Raw genomic sequence first — 25,573 nt, 5'->3', positions numbered from 1 at the left:
ATCTTTGCTAGTTGTCCGTCAATATTCTCGTAATCGGTTGGTCTGAAGCGGATCAGCAGTCCTTCTTTGAATTGTTGCCACGAAAGGACTTCATATGTATGTTCAAACCAGTCAAACCATTGTATGGCATCCCCTTCAAGATGTATAGCAGCAATTTTCACCATAGATGCATCCGCGATTTTGTGGTACCGAAAATATCGCTCCGCACGCGAGATCCAACCAATCGGGTCTCCTTCTTCCCATCTAGGGAAGTCCACTCTCATGCATGGATAGTTGGGGTTGGTCATAGAGCTTCCCCTCTCTTGGAAGTCATATCTTCGGGCTTGGTGCGATTGGGCAAAGCTCTCTCCTTGATATGATTTCTTCAGGCTTAGTGGTCGGCCCAATCTGAGTTCGGTAAAGAGCGTCCGAATCTTATCCTCCATTCGTGCCTCCAAGGCTTCGAATTTAGCATTGATTGCCTCCTTAGATGTCATAGTATATGCCTCCAAATCTGTGATGTTAAGATCTCTCTTTTGTTGTTGGGTTAAAGGCATGTATAGGTTGAGAGAAGTGATGGTCGAAAGGGTTGGTGGATTGGTGGATGTAGGCTGCGGTTTAGGCTTGTTTTGTTGCTATTTTGGGTGCAGTTTGAGGGTGTGGTTTGGTAGAGTTTTAGGGCTATGGATGAAAGATTTGGATCTGTGGTAGATGGTAGCAAAGGTTTGATAGAAATCAGTGGAAGTTTGCTGCAGAATTGTATTGTCTTGTAAGAGCAGAATTGTCGTCGAAGAAACAGCGGTTTCTCGACGAAATTTCCACCAAAAACTTGAGAGATTTGAGGAGGGAATTGATAGCAAAATCACAGTTTATATGACAGCAAGGATGTCCAATTTGATCAAGAAAATTTTGGCAGGAACAGCAAGAAAATTGATGCAAGTTGCGATAGCAGAAATCTTGTCGAAAAATTTCAGCGGTCTACGACGAAAATTTGCAGCAACCCAAAATCGTTTTTAGAGATAAATTCCTTAGTAGATCAATCTTAGATGGAAGCCAAGATGATCTATGAAGTGTATAAGAAATTTCATTCAAAAACGATTGCAAATAGATGGGTTAAGGCAACAATATGCGGCTGAAATTTTCTACAGCATAGATTTTCAAGTGTAGCAGATTGGACGTAAAAGATCAGTGGTTTATATTGAGAATTTTTCGACGAAACCAAAGGGAAATCCACTGTTAGGAAGTTTTAAAGCAATCATAAAAATTTCGTAGAGATTTGGACAGAAAAAACGTAGTATCAAGATCAAACAAATAGTGCTATGCGACTGAAATTTTACGGTGCAGATTTTCAAGTATAGCAGATTAGACGTAAAAGATCAACGATTTATATTGAGAATTTTTTGACAAAACCAAAGGAAAATCTGCTATTAGGAAGTGTCAAAGCTGTCATAAAAATTTCATAGAGATTTGGATAGAAAAAATATAGTAGCAAGATCAAACAATCTATGCTATGCGATTGGAATTTTGCAATGTATCTTTCGTCGTAGAGATGAAAACTTTACGATGAAAAGTTTATGCAGCAATTTTGGAACAATTTTTTTTTTTTTGGATTTTCGAATAAGATAACTAAATTGCAGCAGCAGTAAGGTAAGAAACCAGAACCTGTTGCAATTCACGGGGAGATCAAAGGATGATCTGCGGTGGTGGAGATGACGATAGAATTTGGTGACGATCTTTTAAGCAATTGTGGGAATTGCTTTGGATGGTTGTGGAGGGTTGATGGATGGCTGTGGAAGGGCAGCGAGACGCCAAGAACGCTGCTCTGATACCAGGTGTTAGAACCCTTGCAGATTCTAAACTTGGGGTTGATCTCTTTAGGGGATCGGCCTCCTTGGAACTCTATAGGGGTTCCTCCCTCCAAGTTGCTGCTCAAAGGCTGCAGAAAAGTTTCATCTATTGCTTATTCAAAGAGGATGAATACATAGCTATTTATAGGGTTTCTAAACCCTAACTCCTAATATGACTCCTACTCAAGAGTCCTACTCAATTAAGACTCCTAATAGGACTCCTACTCAAGAGTCCTACTCAATTAAGACTCCTACTCAAGACTCCTAATAGGACTCCTACTCAAGACTCTTATTCCCTTACAACTCCTGATTCTTCTCTAAGAAAAAACCTCCTACATGAATGTCCCTCTCAATTAGGACTCTCTTAGCTAGAGTCCTAACAGAATGTCACTCTCAATTAGGACTCTCCTAACTAAAGTTCTAATAGTTTTACATGAATGCCCCTCTCAATTAGGACTCTCCTAGCTAGAGTCCTAACAGGACTCCTACTTAAGACTCTTACTTCTAACCAACTCCTAATAGGACTCCTACTCAAGACTCCTATTCCCTTACAACTCCTAATTCTTCTATAAGAAAAAACCTCCTACATGAATGCCCCTCTCAATTAGGACTCTCCTAGCTAGAGTCCTAACAGAATGTCCCTCTCAATTAGGACTCTCCTAGCTAGAGTCCTAACAGTTTTACATGAATGTCCCTCTCAATTAGGACTCTCCAAGCTAGAGTCCTAACACAAGTTCGATGGACGTTTAAGAGTCCAAAGAATCGTCAGAGATGTTGCCGAAACCAATCGAGAAGAAATCGGGAACCTGTCGGAATTTTCGGAAGTTCGCCGAAGAGATCGTCAGAGGTTCACGGAGATCACCAAGAAGGCTTGGCTACTCATTAAAGTCATCACAAGTTCGGGAGCTTGCTGGGAGTCCGTCGGAAGAAGTTCGTTGGAAAGCTTGCCAAAACAAGACTCGACGTTCGCGGTTGAAAGCTTGCTTAGGATGTGTTTTGTTATGTAGTTCACTTATAATTAGGATTAGGATTAAGAGATAATCCTATATCCTGGTTAGGGGCCAATTGGGCCCAAAATTAGACTTGGTTTGGGCTAAATTTGAAGCCCAAACAGTCAACCGAAGAGTCTGGCGGTGGCACCGCCAGACTGGGCGGTTGCACCGCCCAGCACCCGAGAGCTGGGCAGTCGCACCGCCTGAGCTGGGCGGTGGCACCGCCCAGCGCCCGAGAGCTGGGTGGTGGCACCGCCTGGTCTGGGCGGTGGCACCGCCCAGCACTGTCAGTGTCTGACACTGACAAGCGGTGGCACCGCCACTGACAAGCGGTGGCACCGCCAGCATCGGGAACCTAACGAGAATTCAAATTTGGAGCCCAAATTTGAATCCTCTTGAGGCCTATAAATACCCCTCAAATCTCAGCTGAGATTACAACTTTTTGAGCAGCAAGTGATTGAGAGAAAAGTCTTAGAAGAGTCTTTGCCTTTCTTGTTTTCAATTTGCTAGTGTTCACCTCCTTCTTTCTTGCTGAAGATCTGTAAGAGAGTGAACCGCTTGTAAAAGTTGTAAGAGGGGTATTTACCCTTCCCTTTCAAGAGATTTGCTAGTGGAAGGTGGGAGCCTCATCGAAGAGGGGCATCGCAAATGGATGTAGGTCATTTGACCGAACCACTGTAAAATCGGCGTAATCTCTGGTTTGCATTTACTTATTGTCATTTATATTACTGCAAACCATTTGCACTTTAATGCTATACTGCTTTGTCTCCGTCTTACTTATCTCTTCAAGTTAAAATGCAATCGAAACGGTTTTAAACAAAAACGTTGCTTTTATCGTACGAAGTTTCCGAAAAGTGTTTAAATCGTGAAAAGTTTATCGCACTTCACCGCTGCACTAATTCACCCCCCCCTTCTTAGTGCCGCTCCGATCCTAACAATTGGTATCAGAGCAAGGCTCACTCTCATATTTGGTTTAATTCCCAAGAGAGATGGCTTACTCCGGCATGCATGAGGGTCATTCTATCACACGTCCATCCTTGTTTAATGGGTCGGATTATACTTATTGGAAGACTCAGATGAGGATCTTCCTCATTTCTATGGATTTCGAGCTTTGGACTATTATTGAAAACGGATTTCAAAAATCTTCTCTTCCGATGAGCGAATGGAATGAATCGGAGAAGAAGGTTTTTGCTTTAAATGCAAAGGCTATAAATGCCTTGTTTTGTGCACTAGACAAAAATGAATTTAATCGTGTTTCAATTTGTGATTCGGCTTTTGATATTTGGAGAACTCTTGAGGTCACTCATGAAGGTAGCAGCCAAGTGAAAGAGTCCAAAATCAACATCCTTGTGCACTCTTACGAACTTTTCCGAATGAAACCAAGTGAGTCCATCGGAGACATGTACACCCGGTTTACGGATGTCATCAATGGACTCAAAGCTCTTGGTAAAGATTTTACTAACTTTGAACTAGTAACTAAAATCTTAAGATCCCTCCCTAAAAGTTGGGATCCAAAAGTTACGGCCATTCAAGAGGCCAAAGACCTTAAAGCATTCCCTCTTGAAGAACTCATTGGGTCTCTAATGACCTACGAAATGACATGTCAAGCTCATGACGAGCTCGAGAACCCTCTTCCAAAGAACAGGAAGGATATGACACTCAAATCATAAGAAGACCACTTGAAAGGAACATCAAGTGATGAGGACAGTGACAATGACATTGCACTTTTGACTAAAAAATTTAAAATTTTTTTAAGAAAGAACAAATTTAAAAATAATACAAAATATAAATTTGAACAAAAGAATGACCAAGTGATTTGCTATGAATGCAAAAAACCGAGACACTACAAGAACGATTGTCCTCAAGCCAAAAAGAGAAAATCAAAGAAGAAGGCGCTCAAGGCAACGTGGGATGATTCAAGCGCGTTCGAAGAAGAGGAGTTCAACACGAGCAATTTGCTCATTTCGCGCTAATGGCTTTAGGAGAAGAGGTATGTGATTTATTTAATAAAGATTTATCTTTTGAAAAACTCTCTTTCGCTTTTCATGAATTATTTGATGAATGTAGAACTATTAGCAAGAAGTTAAGTATCTTAAAGAAAGAGCATGCTTTGCTACAAGATAAGTTTGATAGTCTTCAAACTCCTCGATGCTCTAAGTGTGAGCATTTAGAAGCAATAAAAAATGAAAATTTGTTTCTTAAAGAAACCTTAAACAAGTTTAAGGTTGGTAGCAAAGGATTAGATATGATCCTTGCACACAAGGGTCACGTCGCAAATAGAAATGGAATTGGATTTGTAAAAGGATTACATCAAAATCCTACCACTTTCATAAAAGGACCTACATTACATGTTTCCTCTTATATGAAATGCAACTTCTGTTGCAAATCCGGACATATTGCCTACAAATGTCCATTTAGGAAAATTAGTTCACAAAAATTAATATGGGTTCCTAAAGGAACTATAAAGGATTCAATAATAAATAACAAAGTTAGTGGATCAATTTTTGAGGCACCCAAAATCAAATGGGTACCTAAAAGTCATCCTCTTTTGTAGACAAACCCACAAGCTAGGAGCAAGAGATGGTATCTCGATAGTGGATGCTCAAGACATATGACTGGAGATCCATCTCATTTCTCTATGCTCACTAGCAAAGAAGAAGGGTACGTCACCTTCGGAGACAACAACAAAGGTAAAATCATTGTCAAGGGAACTATTGGTAATAAATTTAGTTTTTCCATTGATGATGTTTTACTAGTTGATGGATTGAAACATAATCTCTTGAGTATTAGTCAACTATGCGATAAAGGTTATATCGTTCGATTCGAATCAAATATGTGTATTATCGAAAAACCAAACAATAACTTGACTATGATTGCATTAAAACAAAATAATGTCTACACCATCAACCTTGATGAACTAAGTAATGAAATGTGCTTCTCCGCTCTAAATGATGATGCTTGGCTTTGGCATAGGAGATTAGGCCATGCAAGCATGAAACTAATATCTAAGACCTCATCTAGAGAATTAGTACGAGGGATTCCAAATATGAAGTTTACTAAGGACAAAGTATGTGATGAATGTCAACTAGGTAAACAAATAAAAACTAGTTTCAAACCAAAAAATCAAATTAGCACCACTAGACCACTACAATTGATCCATTTGGACTTATTCGGACCAATGGACACAACAAGTCTAGGAGGAAGCAAATATGCGTTTGTAATTGTGGATGACTATACTAGGTACACTTGGACCTATTTCTTAGTCCACAAAAGTGATTGCTTCAAGTGCTTCTCTAAATTTTGTAAACTCACTCAAAACGAAAAAGGTTTCATGATTTCATCAATTCAGAGTGATCACGGTGGCGAATTTCAAAATCATGACTTTCAAAATTTTTGTGAAGTTAATGGATACAATCACAACTTCTCCACTCCGAGGAATCCCCAACAAAATGGAGTAGTTGAAAGAAAAAATAGAAACCTACAAGAAATGGCAAGAACTATGTTAAATGAACAAAGTTTACCTAAGTATTTTTGGGCCGAAGCCGTAAATACGGCTTGCTACATCATGAATAGAGTCCTAATAAGACCATCCTTATCAAAAACTCCCTATGAATTGTGGAATAACAAAAAACCAAATATTTCCTATTTTAAAGTTTTCGGTTGTCAATGCTTTATTTTGAATGAAAGGGATGTCTTAGGAAAATTTGATGCTAAATCCGATGAAGGCATCTTTCTTGGTTACTCTTCCGTTTCTAAGGCTTTTTGGGTTTTTAACAAAGGAACCTTAGTAATAGAAGAGTCTATTCATGTAGTTTTTAATGAAATTTCTAATTTAAAGAAAAATGATTTTAATGATGATCTTGGTTTTGATAATTTAAATTTAAATGAACCTCCTCCTCAAAATAGCAACTTGGATGCACCTTCTTCCGAAATTTCCTTACCCAAGGAATGGAAGTATATAGATGCTCATCCAAAGGAGCTAATTATAGGAGATACATTAAAAGGGGTTCAAACTCATTCCACTTTCAAGAATTTTTGTGCTAATGCCGCCTTCCTTTCTCAAATTGAACCTAAATGCATTGACAAGGCCATAAAAGATGATTTTTGGGTTATTGCAATGCAAGAGGAATTGAATCAATTTGAGAGGAATAAGGTATGGAAGCTTGTTCCTAGACCTAGTAACCATTTAGTCATTGGTACTAAATGGGTCTTTAGAAACAAGCAAGACGAAAATGGTATCGTGGTTAGAAACAAGGCTAGATTAGTGGCCAAAGGTTTCAACCAAGAAAAAGGTATCGATTACGAAGAAACCTTCGCTCCCGTGGCTCGATTAGAAGTCATAAGGATGCTCCTTGCCTATGCTAGTAGTAATAATTTTAAACTATTTCAAATGGATGTCAAAAGTGCTTTCTTGAATGGTTTTATTTCCGAAGAAGTATATGTCGAACAACCTCCCGGATTTGAAAATTCTCTTCTTCCTAACCATGTATTCAAATTGACTAAGGCCCTTTATGGCTTGAAACAAGCTCCTAGAGCTTGGTATGAAAGGCTTAGTTCCTTTCTTATTTTAAATAATTTTACTAAAGGCAAGGTTGATACTACATTGTTTATTAAATATTTTGAAAATAATTTTCTTATTGTGCAAATTTATGTTGACAATATTATTTTTAGCTCTTCGGATGAATCACTATGTGAATCATTTGCCAAATGTATGAGTCATGAATTTGAAATGAGTTTAATGGGTGAATTAACTTTCTTTTTGGGATTACAAATCAAACAACTTAGTGATGGTATATTTCTTAACCAATCTAAATATACATTAGAATTGTTAAAACGATTTAACATGAATAATTCAAAAGCAATAAACACCCCTATGAGTACTGCGATTAAGTTAAATATGGATGAAAATAGTAAAAATTTCGATCAAAAAACATATAGGGGAATGATAGGTAGTCTACTCTACCTCACCGCGACTAGACCGGATATTATGTTTAGTGTAGGACTTTGCGCTAGGTTTCAATCAAATCCTAAATTATCTCATCTTAAAAGTGTTAAAAGAATATTTAGGTATCTTAAAGGAACTCCAAATCTAGGACTATGGTATCCAAAATCTGAAAATTTTGATTTAATAGCTTATGCAGATACCGATTTTGGCGGATGCAGGATAGATATAAAAAGTACATCTGGAACATGCCAATTTTTAGGACATGCACTTGTTTCTTGGACTTCCAAGAAACAAAATTCAGTTGCACTATCTACGGCGGAAGCCGAATACATTGCTGCAAGTGCATGCTGTGCACAAGTTGTTTGGATGAAAAATACATTGGAAGACTATTGATTTCACTTTAAAAACATTCCCATAAAATGTGATAATACTAGTGCCATATGTCTTACTAAAAATCCAATTCAGCACTCTAGAACTAAGCACATCGACGTTAGGCATCATTTCATACGCGATCATGTCCTTAACAATGATGTTGTTCTAGAATTCATTGACATAAAGCATCAATTAGCAGATATATTTACAAAAGCCTTGAATGAAGACCAATTTGAATTCATTAGAAGGGAATTAGGTATGTTAAATTGTCCCAAAGAATAAACTTGTTTAAATGGATTTTCCGTAAAGTTTTTCATTCTCTCTCCGTTCCTCGGTGACTTGTTAAATTATCTTATCCTATCTTGAGTCAAACAACGCTTCCATCTGATCAAGATTAATGATTTTATGATATTTTGAATCTCGAAATTGATTTTGATGGCTTGATTATGAGTTTCAAGTTGACGAATTGAATTTGAATGGATTTGTATTCGAATTATGATCTTGACTTATTGGAGCTACTACTCAAAATTTTTTTTCTTATCCCAATCTCTTCTTTACATCTACAATTTTTGTTATTTATAAAAAGAAGAGATTTGATAATATGGATGAATGCTGAATTTTCCTTTAAGATGAACTCTGCGTAAATATTTTAGCATACTTAATTTTGAATGATAAAATCTATGTATGATCAATGATAAAATCTTTGTATGATAAATTATGTGCTTCAAGTCTCATTCTCTTTTTGTTGATGACAAAGGGGGAGAAAAGTGATGACTTGTATCATTTTAATAGCATGACTTATATGAATTGCAAAAGCTTGTGTGATATGAATGTCTTATATGCCTTGCAAAATCCTTGAGAATATCATAAGATTGATTGATCATATTGAAAGCATGCCTTACATCGATATCATGAAATTCATGTTGAAAATCTTTATCTCTTATCGTAGTAAAAATTGTCCCATATCATTTGACTTATGATTTTCATCGAAGTTTCGCATTTACTATTGCTTAATGAGAATAACGATAAGTTCTACGGTTAGAACTTATCGGTTTATGCTTGAATTCAATGGATGAAATTCAAGTGTTTTCATCTTCTCATAATATGGCATATAGATAGGGGGAGTTATGTTTAACTTCGTCATCAATTGATTGTCATCATCAAAAAGGGGGAGATTGTTGAATCTCGGATTTTGATGATGAAATCAATTGATGGGTTAATTAATCTAATCCATATTATTGAGTTAAGTGTGTAGGATTAACTACGATAACCAGAAAACATAAAGCAAGGATACCGGAGTCGAGCTCGATGGACGTTTAAGAGACCGAAGAATCATCGGAGATGCTGCCGGAACCAACCGAGAAGAAATCGGGAACGTGTCGGAAGTTCACCGAAGAAATCGTCGGAGGCTCGTGGAGATCACCGAGAAGGCTCGGCTACTCGTTAAAGTCATCACAAAGATTGGGAGCTTGTAGGGAGTCCGTCGGAAGAAGTTCGTCGGAAAGCTCGCCGGAACAAGACTCGACGTTCGCGATTAAAAACTTGCTTAGGATGTTTTTTTTTTGTGTTATGTAGTTCACCTATAATTAGGATTAGGATTAAGAGATAATCCTATATCCTGGTTAGGGGCCAACTGGGCCCAAAGTCAGATATGGTTTGGGCTAAAATTAAGCCAAACCAGTGAAATCGGAGAGCCAGGTGGTGGCACCGCCTGGCTGGGCGGTAGCACCGCCCAGCACCCGAGAGCTGGGCGGTGACACCTCCTGGGCTGGGCGGTTGCACCTCCTAGCACCCGAACGCTGGGCGGTGGCACCGCTTGGCTGGGCGGTGGCACCGCCAGTATCGGGAACCCAAAGAGAATTCAAATTTTGGAGCCCAAAATTTGAATCCTCTTGAGGCCTATAAATACCCCTCAAATCTCAGCTGAGATAACAACTTTTGAGAAGCATTTTGATTGAGAGAAAAGTCTTAGAAAGTCTTAGCAAGTCTTGTTTTCAATTTGCTAGAGAGTTCTCCTCCTTCTTTCTTATTGAAAATTTGTAAGAGGTTGAATTGCTTGTAAAAGGTTGTAAGAGGGGTGTTTACCCTTCCATTTCAAGAGATTTGCTAGTGGAAGGTGGGAGCCTCATCGAAGAGGGGCATCGCAAGTGGAGTAGGTCATTTGACCGAACCACTCTAAAAATCGGCGTAATCTCTGGTTTGCATTTTATTATTGTCATTTACATTACTACAAATCTTCTTATTGCTTTAGTTCCTTATTACCCTTGCTGCGCAACTATTAAGAATACGCTCTGCTGCACTAATTTACCCCCCCCTCTTAGTGCCGCTCCGATCCTAACAATCTCAACATATGGATTAGATAACAAATGACAATTGACTTCATCATCAAAATCCGAGATATAACAGGCCACTAGTCCAATGCATTCTAATACCTTATAAGGCCCAAAAAACTGAGGAGATAGCTTCATGGAAGATCGGACCTTTATGGAAGTTTGCTTGTAGGGTTGAAGACGAAGGAAAACCCAATCACCCACAGTAAATTCTCGTTCACTTTGGTGTTTATCAGCTTGTTGTTTCATTCTTGCTTGTGCGGTTGTGAGGTTATCCTTTAAAAGCTGAATAATCTTATTTCTATCCATCAATTCCTTATCCACGTGATCAACTTTAGAAGAACCGGGTACATACTTTGTAATTGTAGGTGGGGGTTGGCCATAAACTGCTTCAAATGGAGTCATTTTAATAGAAGAATGGTAAGAGGTATTATACCACCACTCTGCCCAGGGAAGCCATTTGACCCATTCCTTCGGCTTGTCGCTAGTAAAGCATCGGAGGTAATTTTCTAGGCACCTGTTTACCACTTTAGTTTGCCCATCTATTTGCGGATGATAAGCAGTGCTCATATTCAGTTGAGTACCTTGTAAACAAAAAAGTTCTGTCCGGAAGGAGCTAGTAAATATCTTGTCTCTGTCACTAACAATGGAACGGGGACTCCCATGCAATTTAGCTATGTTTTCCACAAAAATACGAGCAACACTTGCAACAGTATAAGGATGTCGTAAAGCACAGAAATGAGCATATTTTGTAAGTCTATCCATGACTACAAGTATAGTACTCTTTCCTTGACATATCCATAGATATGTCAGTCCAAGTAGCATCAGGAATAGGGAGGGGCTGTAGTAAGCCTAGGGTGGCTACTGTCTCACTTTTGTGACGTTGGCAAACATCATATTCAATAACAAATTTCTAGATAAAATTTTTCATACCTTTCCAGTAAAAAAGTTATCGAACTCGCTTATAAGTACGGAGAAATCTCGAGTGACCAGTAATTGGTGATGAATGGAACTCCTTTAGAATTATTGCCTGACAAGAAGAATGTGGGGCAACCACTATTTGGCCTTTATAATGCAAGTCCACCGAATCCCAACTATAATTTGAGACAGAACTTGGGGCTTCTTCTAATTTTTTAATGATGTTTTGGATCTTAGGATTATTTCCCATTCCCTTCTGATAACTTCCAAAGTCTCGCAAATAGGAATAGAAATAGCTACTAGTTCATCTTGAAACGGAATAGGATATTTATTTTACTAACGAGTCACGCGACACCCTCAGCACGTGAAACGGAAGTCTCCGGCAGACTTCTAGTGGGGATCAGGATCCAATCAGCGTCTTAGTGTAACCTCGAGGGACTCGACCAATCACACTAAGCCTAAAAGGTAGGCAACTCTTGCCGATCACAACTCCTTGTGATTCTCGTCCTGTTCGGCCTTCGAATCACCATGGCCTCGAGGGACTCTGTCACGCCCCTCAAAATATCGATAATATTTAAAATTTTCATCACAACTAATCCAGGATCCAAACACACATTTGAGGTCACTAAGAAAACATTCAGATCAAAAATTTCACCTCTATAGTCTACAAATTCATAACCCTGTGCAGCTCATAAACATCCCACACATCACTCGATAATTCAAACAAACTGAACTTAACTCATCAAAATAATAACCACAACATAATTTCACAAGTGGGGAAGTCTATGCAGTCACCAAACCAACGATTACCATAAGTTCGTATCATTACATGAATTTAACTTAACATTCCAAAATCCTAAACATGAGGGATCCTTTAACTTACACAAAATCCACAGGTTTAGATTCATCGTCAACATTTCATTAGATGCAGAGTGGCTTATACAACAAATACATATATGCTAACACAGATCTGCCCAAAATCTTCTAACTTTCCACTGCCTCAGCCCAATCTTAACATTTAAGCAAGCGATACGCTATCCTAAAAAATTTATCAACAAACGGGGTGAGCATATAGAGCTCAGCAAGTGACTAACATATCCATATCAAAATAAGACAATTTTCAAAGAGATAAAGTTTCATAATACGAGGCAGAATATACGAATTCGTAGACATAATATCATTAGGTGCAGAATCACAATTGTCCTTTCAATCATACATATTTGGTTCATAACATACGGGGCATAGAGTAATTGGAGCATATCAGAAACGAATGAAATGTTTTGGAGCATAACAATAACAAATGAAACTTTTCAGAGCATATCAATAACAAATACCGTACAGAAGCTCAAACGTGTCTTTGACGTTGCAATCATATCATTCTTATCCAAAGCATGTACCGAAACACATAACCAAAGCTCTGGATATCATATCAAACATACAGAAGGTGTAGTGGGATCTCAAACAGAGTGTGATTCATCCATTTCTGAATGACCACCAGACATAAGTCTCCCACGTCTGGGAGCTCCATCCACCCACGTCTAGGTGAAGTCAGAGGGGGCCGGTAGAGCATCGCAGGCTCTAAGCACATACCCTTTACCATTTCTGGCAAAGGTCCAGACAATCCCACAAACACCAGAGTACAAGAAGGTAGTTTTAACAATAAGTAGCATATATCGGAAGCACACGCGGAACAACAAAATGTACATGTGCCTTTTCGAGACAATACGATGCAAGGAACAAATCTCTCACAAATGTATTCAGATTTGGAATGAATGAAAGCAAGAGTATACAGGGATTCCAAGAAATCATATTTAGCTCAATTCAAATAAGAAGGTGAGATGAATTCAATATCCAAAGGAATGGAACAGAATACGCGAAATCGACTAAAGCTCGATTTCTGACAGAATTCATGTGGCACATCGAACAAATACTTCAGAATATCAATTATGCTCCAATACCCATAAGAAAGCTATTGTTGACAGATCTATCAATCTGTTTTCTGATGAAATAAGTTTCATACGAATCAAGGTTTCCAACAAGGAGTTACCATGGATTTAGTGACCAAAGGTCAAAGTCTGAATCACTGTTTTGCAGAATTTATAGGGCGGAATCAATGGATAGCAGAATAGGCCTTTGAATTCCAAATTTTCCAATCTATATAGAAAAAGAAATATTCTCAAGTCTAGTTTCAAATAAAATCAGTTTGGTACAAATCAGAATTTCCAACAGGGAGTTATAGGCATTTTAGTATCGAAAGGTCAGAAATCTTAATCCCTGTTTTGTAGCGTCCATAGGCTCATTTGAAACATACGTTTGGGTAAGTATTCGGTGTTCAAAATCTTCAAACTTTGTGACAAAAGAAAGATATAAGAGTCTAATTTCAAACAAACTAGGTCCTGCTCAAATCTGCATTTCGTACTAAAAATTATAGCCGGAACCATATATAGGGGTCAGTTTACCGAAAAAATTTCAGAATCCATGGTTCTATGTCCAAGGAGAGACATATCAGTTTCAAAATAGAAATCCTTCAGTTTATTTTGAATCAACATAAAAACAGAGACTAATTTTCTCTAGGATGGGGTTAAAACACTTGCCTTTAAGAATTTTGACCCCCAATTGAGAAGATTGAGTAAGAAACCTCAAAGCCCCAATTTTTCTTCTTCTTCTTCCTCTTTTCTTTTCTCTTCTTCTTTCTTTTTTTCTCTGTTCTTCCACACCGCAGCTGACTTCTCTGGTTCCTTAAGAACGAAGGCAGAGAGGCTTAAGCAGTGGGATTTATCATTTTGTGCATTTTGTAATTTAGTCCTTGTTTTTATCATATTCACGATTAGGTCTTTAGGGTTTACATATAGGTCCTCAGATTCTTTTTTTTCTTTTTTTTTGAACAGATCTCCCAAATCTTAAAAATAAGTTACCTCTTATTCATACTCTATTTCTTTTGTCAATTTAAAATAGATGCTTACATTATCACTAGAAATTTTTACGAAAATCCGGAAATGAGGGTTGTTACACCTCCCCCCCCTTAAAAGAAAAATTTAGTCCTCTAAATTTATCATATCTCTATCGACGAAAAGATGGGGGTACACCTTTTTCATTTCCTCCTCTAGCTCCCAAGTTGTTTCCTCTCCGGCATGATGTCTCCAAATTACTTGAACCAGTGGGATGACCCGATTCCTTAGGATTTTTTATTTCTTATCAACAATCTGAATAGGCTCTTCCACATAAGATAAATCTCTATCGATCTCCATCAGCTCATACTCAATGATGTGAGAAGGGTCATATATATACTTCCTAATCATCGAGACATGAAATATATCATGGACATGGCTCAATGCTAGTGGCAAGGCAATCCTGTAAGCGACATAACCAACCCTCTCAAGAACCTCAAAAGGTCCAATAAATCTTGGGCTTAACTTTCTTTTCTTTCCAAACCTTATAATGCCTTTGGAAGGAGAGACTTTTAAGAATACAAAATCTCCAATTTCAAACTCAATATCTCGTCTCCTATTGTCGGCATAACTCTTTTGACGACTCTGAGCAGTTTTTAACATTTTCCTTATAACTTGAATTTTCTCGGTAGTTTCTTGTACTTTGTCCGGTGCTAACAGCTTTCTGTCACCAACTTCCTCCCAACATATAGGTGTTATGCACTTCCGCCCATATAAAGCTTCATAAGGAGCCATCTGAATACTTGAATGATAACTATTATTATAAGTGAACTCAACAAGTGAAATATCTTTATCCCATTCAACCTTCCAATCCATAACATAGGCTCTAAGTAAATCCTCAAGTGTTTGAATTGTTCTTTCTGACTAACCATCAGTCTGAGGATGATATGCAATACTAAACTTGACTTTAGTGCCCATAGATTCCTGTAATCTTCTCCAGAATCTAGAGAGAAATCTGGAGTCTCTATCAGAGATGATCTCCTTTGGAATACCATGAAGTCTTACTATTTCATTAACATATAAATCTACAAGTCTATCAAGTGAATAAGTCATATTAATCGGTAGGAAGTGTGCAGATTTTGTTAACCTATCGATGATAACCCAAATAGCATCATGCTTTCTAGAGGTTCTGGGTAGTCCTGACACAAAATCCATAGTAATACATTCCCATTTCCATTCAGGAATATCTAAAGGTTGCAACAACCCTCCAGGTCTTTTGTGTTCTACTTTGATTTGCTGACAAGTCAAACATTTTAAAACATACATTGCAATTTCCTTCTTCATGCCTTCCCACCAATAATGACTTTGAAGATCTCTATACATCTTAGTGCTCCCAGGATGTATGGTGTACTTCGAAGTATGACTTTCCTTTAGGATTTGATTCTTGATATCCGGTTCATTTGGTACACATACTCTCTCCCCAAATCTCAATAGGCCATCCTTTGAAACTTCAAATTGTGGCTTCAATTCCTTTTCTACTTCATTCCTCAAGTAGATTAAATATGGATCTCGTAATTGTCCTTCCTTAATTTATTGAATAAGATCATATTGCACTTGAATGGAGGCCATCAATATCATCGAGTCTTGCTCTTTCCTCAAAGCTTTCAAATCAAAATTTTCTTCTAATAACTTCCATTGCTTCACGACTAGACTAGCCATAAAACTTGTAGATTTCCTACTAAGTGCATCAGCTACAACATTGGTCTTGCCCGGGTGATAACGGATGGCACAATCATAATCCTTCAGAAGTTCTATCCATCTTCGCTGCCTCATGTTTAACTCTTTCTGAGTGAAAATTTATTTTAAACTCTTGTGATCAGTAAAGATTTCAAACTGTCGACCATACAAATAATGTCTCCAAATCTTTAGAGCAAAAATAATTGCTTCCAATTCCAAATCATGAGTAAGTTGCCTAGAAGCATACGCAATTACTCTCCCTTCCTGCATCAAAACACATCTTAGGCCCTTTCTTGAAGCATCAGTATAAACTACAAACTCATCACTACCACTTGGAATAGTGAGAATAGGGGCACTAGTCAATCTTCTTTTTAACTCTTGAAAACTTTGCTCACAATCATCACCCCATACAAATTTCATATTCTTCTTAGTGAGTTTGGTGAGAGGTTGAGCAATTTGAGAAAATCCCTCCACAAATCTCCTGTAATAACCTGACATGCCCAAGAAGCTTCTAACCTCCGTTACATTTGTTGGTACTTCCCATTCAACAATAGCTTCTATTTTTCTTGGATCAACAGATATACCCTTCCCTGAAATCACATGGCCTAAGAAAGCAACTTCATTCAACCAAAATTCACATTTGCTGAACTTTGCATACAACTTCTTTCTCTTAGTATGGACAATACATTTCTCAAGTGTTCCTCATGCTCTTGATTACTCCTTGAATACACCAATATGTCATCAATAAATATAATTACACAGATATCCAAGAGTGGTTGAAATATCCTATTCATTAGTTCCATAAAAGCTGTAGGGGCATTTGTCAAACCAAAAGGCATCACCAAGAATTCATAATGACCATATCGAGTTCTGAAAGCTGTTTTTGAAATATCCTCCTCCTGGATCTTCAACTGATAGTAACCTGACCTCAGGTCAATCTTAGAGAATACTTGTGCACCCTGCAGTTGATCAAACAAATCATCAATTCTAGGTATGAGATACTTATTTTTGATGGTCACCTGATTCAACTGTCTATAATCAATACAAAGCCTCAATGTTCCATCCTTCTTCTTCACTAATAGTACCAGAGCACCCCATGGGGATACACTGGGTCGTATGAAACTCTTATCTAATAATTCTTGTATTTGCTTCTTTAATTCCTCTAGCTCGAGTGGTGCCATTCTGTAGGGAGGCTTAGATATTGGGGTTGTACTGGGGACCAGATTAATAGCAAATTCACCCTCTCTATCTAGAGGTAAACCAGACAAGTCATCTGGGAATACATCAGGGAATTCTTTGACCACTGAAATTTCATCTAGGTGGGTTTCCTGATTTGAATGCTCCTTTACACACACCATATAACAAAAACAACTTTTCTGCATAAGACGATAAGCTTGAAGTGCTGATATCAAGCAAGGAGGCAAATCATGCTTAATGCCCTCAAAGAAAAATATAGGCTGATCTGGTATGCAGTAAGTAATTATTTTCTTGTAACAATCAATACTAGCGTGATGAGAAGATAACCAATCCATGCCAAGTATAATATCAAAACCCTGGATCTCTAGGAAATCAAATCAGCAAAGAGTTCGTGTTCTCCAATAGATATCAAACAAGATGGGTAAACCAAGTTTGTTGCCAATGAATCTCCAACAGTAGTTGTTACATATAACATATAATCCAGGGGTCTAGGTAGAATATCCAAGTGACAAGCAAAGTATTGTGAAACAAAAGATAAGTTGGAGCCGAGATCAAACAAAACTTTTGCATTTCTTTTAGAAACATGAAGAATACCTTCCACCACTGATTTAGAAGCTTTAGAATCTTGTTCGGTGATAGCGTACACTCTAGCATGGGCTGAGGGTCTAGGAGATAGTGGCTCTTTCTTCCTTTTCAGTGGGCAATCTCTTAATTGATGATCTAACCTTCCACAAGCAAAACAGGCTCCAGTCACCCGAAAACACTGACTTGTTTCATGATTTAATCCACATTTTGCACATGACTGAGTCCTCCGCAATGGTTTCCATTTCTCAAATCCAGATGTCTTAAACCTCTTGTTACTAGCTTCATATTCATTTTCTCTACTGCTTTTGCTAGTAAATTTGTCCTTTTTGTTCTTGCCAATGATTTCTTGAATTTCCTCCATGTCTCGTTCAATTTTCAAAGCTCTTTCTACCGTATCTGCATATGTTTGTAGTTTTAAAGCTGACATTTGGCTTCTTATTGCTGGTCGTAATCCCCTTTCAAAGCTGACTTTCGGCTTCTTATTGCTGGTCGTAGTTTTAAAGCTGACATTCGGATTCATCATCAGTCATATGTGTGGCAAACCTGGAGAGCTCAGTGAATTTAGATTCATACTTTGTAACCGTCATACTTCCCTGGATAAGATTCAAGAACTCCAATTCTTTTTGCTCTCTCATACAATCTGGAAAATATTTATCATTAAACTTTTCTTGGAATAACTTCCATGTCATTGGCTCATGTTTGATTTCAGACATCCTCTTAATCATTCTCCACCAGTGTTCAGCTTCTCCTTCCAGCATAAAGGTGGCAAGAAAAACCTTTCGATCATCAGGGTAATTTAAGGCATCAAATATTTTCTCTATCTGCATCATCCATCGTTCTGCCACCATTGGATCAGACCCACCACTAAAACTGGGAGGAATATGCTTCTTAAACTGTTTCATTCCCAACCCCGTCTGGTTTGATGTTCCTGTTCCATCATTTCTTCCTTGTAGGACAGGTGGTTGTTGTTGTTGCATCACTTGTGCCATAGTCTCCAAAGTCCGCATGATACCACTCAATTGATCAGCAGTAGATGCAACAGGAGAACCAGATGATCTCGTCATCCTTGCTTCCTAAAACATCAAAAGAACATTTTTTTTGATCAATCTCTAAATGATAGTCAATAAACCTAAAAAAAAAAAAATATTCTTAGTGATTCTCAAATCATGCTCTGATACCACCTCTGTCACGCCCCTCAAAATATCGACAATATTTAAAATTTTCATCACAACTAATCCAGGATCCAAACACACATTTGAGGTCACTAAGAAAACATTCAGATCAAAAATTTCACCTCTATAGTCTACAAATTCATAACCCTGTGCAGCTCATAAACATCCCACACATCACTCGATAATTCAAACAAACTGAACTTAACTCATCAAAATAATAACCACAACATAATTTCACAAGTGGGGAAGTCTATGCAGTCACCAAACCAACGATTACCATAAGTTCGTAGCATTACATGAATTTAACTTAACATTCCAAAATCCTAAACATGAGGGATCCTTTAACTTACACAAAATCCACAGGTTTAGATTCATCGTCAACATTTCATTAGATGCAGAGTGGCTTATACAACAAATACATATATGCTAACACAGATCTGCCCAAAATCTTCTAACTTTCCACTGCCTCAGCCCAATCTTAACATTTAAGCAAGCGATACGCTATCCTAAAAAATTTATCAACAAACGGGGTGAGCATATAGAGCTCAGCAAGTGACTAACATATCCATATCAAAATAAGACAATTTCCAAAGAGATAAAGTTTCATAATACGAGGCAGAATATACGAATTCGTAGACATAATATCATTAGGTGCAGAATCACAATTGTCCTTTCAATCATACATATTTGGTTCATAACATACGGGGCATAGAGTAATTGGAGCATATCAGAAACGAATGAAATGTTTTGGAGCATAACAATAACAAATGAAACTTTTCAGAGCATATCAATAACAAATACCGTACAGAAGCTCAAACGTGTCTTTGACGTTGCAATCATATCATTCTTATCCAAAGCATGTACCGAAACACATAACCAAAGCTCTGGATATCATATCAAACATACAGAAGGTGTAGTAGGATCTCAAACAGAGTGTGATTCATCCATTTCTGAATGACCACCAGACATAAGTCTCCCACGTCTGGGAGCTCCATCCACCCACGTCTAGGTGAAGTCAGAGGGGGCCGGTAGAGCATCGCAGGCTCTAAGCATATACCCTTTACCATTTCTGGCAAAGGTCCAGACAATCCCACAAACACCAGAGTACAAGAAGGTAGTTTTAACAATAAGTAGTATATATCGGAAGCACACGCGGAACAACAAAACGTACATGTGCCTTTTCGAGACAATACGATGCAAGGAACAAATCTCTCACAAATGTATTCAGATTTGGAATGAATGAAAGCAAGAGTATACAGGGATTCCAAGAAATCATATTTAGCTCAATTCAAATAAGAAGGTGAGATGAATTCAATATCCAAAGGAATGGAATAGAATACGCGAAATCGACTAAAGCTCGATTTCTGACAAAATTCATGTGGCACATCGAACAAATACTTCAGAATATCAATTATGCTCCAATACCCATAAGAAAGCTATTGTTGATAGATCTATCAATCTGTTTTCTGATGAAATAAGTTTCATACGAATCAAGGTTTCCAACAAAGAGTTACCATGGATTTAGTGACCAAAGGTCAAAGTCTGAATCACTGTTTTGCAGAATTTATAGGGCGGAATCAATGGATAGTAGAATAGGCCTTTGAATTCTAAATTTTCTAATCTATATAGCAAAAGAAATATTTTCAAGTCTAGTTTCAAATAAAATCAGTTTCGTACAAATCAGAATTTCCAACAGGGAGTTATAGGCATTTTAGTATCGAAAGGTCAGAAATCTTAATCCCTGTTTTGTAGCGTCCATAGGCTCATTTGAAACATACGTTTGGGTAAATATTCGGTATTCAAAATCTTCAAACTTTGTGTCAAAAGAAAGATATAAGAGTCTAATTTCAAACAAACTAGGTCCTGCTCAAATGTGCATTTCGTACTAAAAATTATAGCCGGAACCGTATATAGGGGTCAGTTTACCAAAAAAATTTCAGAATCCATGGTTCTATGTCCAAGGAGAGACATATCAGTTTCAAAATAGAAATCCTTCAGTTTATTTTGAATCAACATAAAAACAGAGACTAATTTTCTCTAGGATGGGGTTAGAACACTTGCCTTTAAGAATTTTGACCCCCAATTGAGAAGATTGAGTAAGAAACCTCAAAGCCCCAATTTTTCTTCTTCTTCTTCCTCTTTTCTTTTCTCTTCTTCTTTCTTTTTTTCTCTGTTCTTCCACACCGCAGCTGCCTTCTCTGGTTCCTTAAGAACGAAGGCAGAGAGGCTTAAGCGGTGGGATTTGTCATTTTGTGCATTTTACAATTTAGTCCTTGTTTTTATCATATTCACGATTAGGTCTTTAGGGTTTACATATAGGTCCTCAGATTCTTTTTTTTCTTTTTTTTTGAACAGATCTCCCAAATCTTAAAAATAAGTTACCTCTGATTCATACTCTATTTCTTTTGTCAATTTAAAATAGATGCTTACATTATCACTAGAAATTTTTACGAAAATCCAGAAATGAGGGGTGTTACACCTCCCCCCCCTTAAAAGAAAAATTTAGTCCTCTAAATTTATCATACCTCTATCGACGAAAAGATGGGGGTACACCTTTTTCATTTCCTCCTCTAGCTCCCAAGTTGGTTCCTCTCCGGCATGATGTCTCCAAATTACTTGAACCAGTGGGATGACCCGATTCCTTAGGATTTTTTCTTTCTTATCAACAATCTGAATAGGCTCTTCCACATAAGATAAATCTCTATCGATCTCCATCAGCTCATACTCAATGATGTGAGAAGGGTCATATATATACTTCCTAATCATCGAGACATGAAATATATCATGGACATGGCTCAATGCTAGTGGCAAGGCAATCCTGTAAGCGACAGAACCAACCCTCTCAAGAACCTCAAAAGGTCCAATAAATCTTGGGCTTAACTTTCCTTTCTTTCCAAACCTTATAATGCCTTTGGAAGGGGAGACTTTTAAGAATACAAAATCTCCGATTTCAAACTCAATATCTCGTCTCCTATTGTCGGCATAACTCTTTTGACGACTCTGAGCAGTTTTTAACCTTTTCCTTATAACTTGAATTTTCTCGGTAGTTTCTTGTACTTTGTCCGGTGCTAACAGCTTTCTGTCACCAACTTCCTCCCAACATATAGGTGTTATGCACTTCCGCCCATATAAAGCTTCATAAGGAGCCATCTGAATACTTGAATGATAACTATTATTATAAGTGAACTCAACAAGTGAAATATCTTTATCCCATTCAACCTTCCAATCCATAACATAGGCTCTAAGTAAATCCTCAAGTGTTTGAATTGTTCTTTCTGACTAACCATCAGTCTGAGGATGATATGCAATACTAAACTTGACTTTAGTGCCCATAGATTCCTGTAATCTTCTCCAGAATCTAGAGAGAAATCTGGAGTCTCTATCAGAGATGATCTCCTTTGGAATACCATGAAGTCTTACTATTTCATTAACATATAAATCTGCAAGTCTATCAAGTGAATAAGTCATATTAATCGGTAGGAAGTGTGCAGATTTTGTTAACCTATCGATGATAACCCAAATAGCATCATGCTTTCTAGAGGTTCTGGGTAGTCCTGAAACAAAATCCATAGTAATACATTCCCATTTCCATTCAGGAATATCTAAAGGTTGCAACAACCCTCCAGGTCTTTGGTGTTCTACTTTGATTTGCTGACAAGTCAAACATTTTAAAACATACATTGCAATTTCCTTCTTCATGCCTTCCCACCAATAATGACTTTGAAGATCTCTATACATCTTAGTGCTCCCAGGATGTATGGTGTACTTCGAAGTATGACTTTCCTTTAGGATTTGATTCTTGATATCCGGTTCATTTGGCACACATACTCTCTCCCCAAATCTCAATAGGCCATCCTTTGAAACTTCAAATTGTGGCTTCAATTCCTTTTCTACTTCATTCCTCAAGTAGATTAAATATGGATCTCGTAATTGTCCTTCCTTAATTTGTTGAATAAGATCATATTGCACTTGAATGGAGGCCATCAATATCATCGAGTCTTGCTCTTTCCTCAAAGCTTTCAAATCAAAATTTTCTTCTAATAACTTCCATTGCTTCACGACTAGACTAGCCATAAAACTTGTAGATTTCCTACTAAGTGCATCAGCTACAACATTGGCCTTGCCCGGGTGATAACGGATGACACAATCATAATCCTTCAGAAGTTCTATCCATCTTCGCTGCCTCATGTTTAACTCTTTCTGAGTGAAAATGTATTTTAAACTCTTGTGATCATAAAGATTTCAAACTGTCGACCATACAAATAATGTCTCCAAATCTTTAGAGCAAAAATAATTGCTGCCAATTCCAAATCATGAGTTGGATAATTCAATTCATAACCTTTAAGTTGCCTAGAAGCATACGCAATTACTCTCCCTTCCTGCATCAAAACACATCTTAGGCCCTTTCTTGAAGCATCAGTATAAACTACAAACTCATCACTACCACTTGGAATAGTGAGAATAGGGGCACTAGTCAATCTTCTTTTTAACTCTTGAAAACTTTGCTCACAATCATCACCCCATACAAATTTCATATTCTTCTTAGTGAGTTTGGTGAGAGGTTGAGCAATTTGAGAAAATCCCTCCACAAATCTCCTGTAATAACCTGACATGCCCAAGAAGCTTCTAACCTCCGTTACATTTGTTGGTACTTCCCATTCAACAATAGCTTCTATTTTTCTTGGATCAACAGATATACCCTTCCCTGAAATTACATGGCCTAAGAAAGCAACTTCATTCAACCAAAATTCACATTTGCTGAACTTTGCATACAACTTCTTTCTCTTAGTATGGACAATACATTTCTCAAGTGTTCCTCATGCTCTTGATTACTCCTTGAATACACCAATATGTCATCAATAAATATAATTACACAGATATCCAAGAGTGGTTGAAATATCCTATTCATTAGTTCCATAAAAGCTGCAGGGGCATTTGTCAAACCAAAAGGCATCACTAAGAATTCATAATGACCATATCGAGTTCTGAAAGCTGTTTTTGAAATATCCTCCTCCTTGATCTTCAACTGATAGTAACCTGACCTCAGGTCAATCTTAGAGAATACTTGTGCACCCTGCAGTTGATCAAACAAATCATCAATTCTAGGTATGGGATACTTGTTTTTGATGGTCACCTGATTCAATTGTCTATAATCAATACAAAGCCTCAATGTTCCATCCTTCTTCTTCACTAATAGTACCAGAGCACCCCATGGGGATACACTGGGTCGTATGAAACTCTTATCTAATAATTCTTGTATTTGCTTCTTTAATTCCTCTAGCTCGAGTGGTGCCATTCTGTAGGGAGGCTTAGATATTGGGGTTGTACTGGGGACCAGATTAATAGCAAATTCTCCCTCTCTATCTAGAGGTAAACCAGACAAGTCATCTGGGAATACATCAGGGAATTCTTTGACCACTGAAATTTCATCTAGGTGGGTTTCCTGATTTGAATGCTCCTTTACACACACCATATAACAAAAACAACTTTTCTGCATAAGACGATAAGCTTGAAGTGCTGATATCAAGCAAGGAGGCAAAAATCATGCTTAATGCCCTCAAAGAAAAATATAGGCTGATCTGGTATGCAGAAAGTAATTATTTTCTTGTAACAATCAATACTAGCGTGATGAGAAGATAACCAATCCATGCCAAGTATAATATCAAAACCCTGGATCTCTAGGAAATCAAATCAGCAAAGAGTTCGTGTTCTCCAATAGATATCAAACAAGATGGGTAAACCAAGTTTGTTGCCAATGAATCTCCAACAGCAGTTGTTACATATAACATATAATCCAGGGGTCTAGGTAGAATATCCAAGTGACAAGCAAAGTATTGTGAAACAAAAGATAAGTTGGAGCCGAGATCAAACAAAACTTTTGCATTTCTTTTAGAAACATGAAGAATACCTTCCACCACTGATTTAGAAGCTTTAGAATCTTGTTCAGTGATAGCGTACACTCTAGCATGGGCTGAGGGTCTAGGAGATAGTGGCTCTTTCTTCCTTTTCAGTGGGCAATCTCTTAATTGATGATCTAACCTTCCACAAGCAAAACAGGCTCCAGTCACCCGAAAACACTAACTTGTTTCATGATTTAATCCACATTTTGCACATGACTGAGTCCTCCGCAATGGTTTCCATTTCTCAAATCCAGATGTCTTAAACCTCTTGTTACTAGCTTCATATTCATTTTCTCTACTGCTTTTGCTAGTAAATTTGTCCTTTTTGTTCTTGCCAATGATTTCTTGAATTTCCTCCATGTCTCGTTCAATTTTCAAAGCTCTTTCTACCGTATCTGCATATGTTTGTAGTTTTAAAGCTGACATTCGGCTTCTTATTGCTGGTCGTAATCCCCTTTCAAACCTTCTTGCCTTCCTAGATTCATCATCAGTCATATGTGTGGCAAACCTGGAGAGCTCAGTGAATTTAGATTCATACTTTGTAACCGTCATACTTCCCTGGATAAGATTCAAGAACTCCAATTCTTTTTGCTCTCTCATACAATCTGGAAAATATTTATCATTAAACTTTTCTTGGAATAACTTCCATGTCATTGGCTCATGTTTGATTTCAGACATCCTCTTAATCATTCTCCACTAGTGTTCAGCTTC

Source organism: Musa acuminata, chromosome BXJ3-6 (assembly GCF_036884655.1).
Source record: "Musa acuminata AAA Group cultivar baxijiao chromosome BXJ3-6, Cavendish_Baxijiao_AAA, whole genome shotgun sequence".
Taxonomy (NCBI): Eukaryota; Viridiplantae; Streptophyta; class Magnoliopsida; order Zingiberales; family Musaceae; genus Musa; species Musa acuminata.
The sequence above is the reverse complement of the archived record's forward strand: the minus strand, read 5'-3'. Positions refer to the sequence as shown.